This window comes from Corvus brachyrhynchos, unplaced genomic scaffold (genome assembly GCF_000691975.1).
Source record: "Corvus brachyrhynchos isolate BGI_N302 unplaced genomic scaffold, ASM69197v1 scaffold122, whole genome shotgun sequence".
NCBI lineage: Eukaryota > Metazoa > Chordata > Aves > Passeriformes > Corvidae > Corvus > Corvus brachyrhynchos.
Genome location: NW_008236778.1, coordinates 708813 through 710199, shown reverse-complemented (window position 1 = coordinate 710199; position 1387 = coordinate 708813). Strand labels below are relative to the sequence as shown.

At 46.0% G+C, this 1387-nt stretch overlaps 1 long non-coding RNA gene across 1 annotated transcript in view; it reads left to right on the top strand.

Annotated features, from left to right (window-relative positions):
* The window catches only part of LOC103611239, a 30867-nt gene extending 30129 nt beyond the window's left edge, over positions 1–738 (top strand). Inside the window, exon 5 of the long non-coding RNA XR_552301.2 lies at positions 391–738. This is a non-coding gene — a long non-coding RNA (uncharacterized LOC103611239). The remainder of the gene's footprint in view (positions 1–390) is intronic.
* Positions 739–1387: the final 649 nt, after the last annotated feature.

Genomic DNA, 1387 nt, shown 5'->3' with positions numbered 1-1387 from the left:
GCGAGCAGTGGTTGGTATGCCCTGCACAAGCCTCCCCGCGTCTGGAGCGGTGTCGAACACAGATCGTATAATTAGGGACCCGGTGAATACGTAACTGTACATTATGCAAATAGTGATCAAAATCACTGTTTTCAGCAGAAATGCCTGAAGATCAAGACAGAAGCTTCATGCAACCTTAATTTAATCTGGTCCTGCAGGAGTGGGGAGGTCTGATGGATGACCCAACCTTGTGCCTGCCCGTGTTTAGCAAGGCTGGGGTGGGAGGCGGGGGGAGGAGTGCTGGAGCATGCTAAGCGAGGGGAAAATGGCACTGGAATCATGTTAGCAAACAGGGAAAAATGGCAGAAAGTGCTGATGTTTACAGTGATTTTATTTTTCTTTTAATTTCAGGTGAAGAACATAAGGCTGGAAGAATAGGAAAAATTAAAAAATAAAAAAAGAAGAAAAGAAAGAAAAAGAGTCTCCAACCCCAGGAAATCTGTGTTAATTGCTTATGAATGTCTCTGTCTAAAAAATTATCGAATTGATGTTGTCGTGCTTTTTTTTGACAGCCTGTCTGTTACATTTTTTTAAAATATTCATGCACTGAAATCTAATTACTAGGCAAATTTAATGATAATGAAATGAAGGCACTTTAGCAGAAAGCACAGGGCCTTGTTAATGTTTTCTCAGCCTCTGTCTTGTTCATATTTTTAAAATTATTTTTTTTTACAACTGTCTTTCTTGCACATGAGAAAAAGAAAGATTGCTGAAAATAAAACTCAGATTGCCGATAATGTTTGTGGTGGCTCTGTTTGTAATGATGGGGAATTTGCAAGGTGATTAAAGGTGTTTTGCAAAAATCAAATGAGCCTAACCTAATCAGATAAGGCACATGAAATATTATTATTAGAGGGGTAACATTAAGAGCACGCCTGGAGGCTTTAACAAAGATGAAGTCTCTCGTGCACTGTGCAGGGCCAACAACAGCCTTGCCATCCTCTGGGCCCCTCCAGCCCCTTCCCAGGGCACAGGACTTGTCTGTGGCCAGGCCTGGGTGGTTGGAGGATGCACGTGATGGCTGGAGGATGCTTGTGATTAATGGGGAGTGCAGGCGATGGATGGAGCGTGCGTGTGCGGGGTGGAACGCGTGTGTAACGGGTGGAGGAGGCTCCTGGTGACTGCAGAACGCGTAATGGGTGGAGCATGAACGTGATCAAGCATGTGTGTGATGGATGGAGCACACACGTGATGGCTGGAGTGCACACGGGACGGGTGGAACACACGTGGTGGTTGGACACGCACATGATGGACCTGGGTGTGATGGCTGGACCTTGGTGTGATGGCTGGACCTTGGTGTGATGACTGGACCTTGGGGGTGATGACTGGACCTTGGGGGGATGGGTGG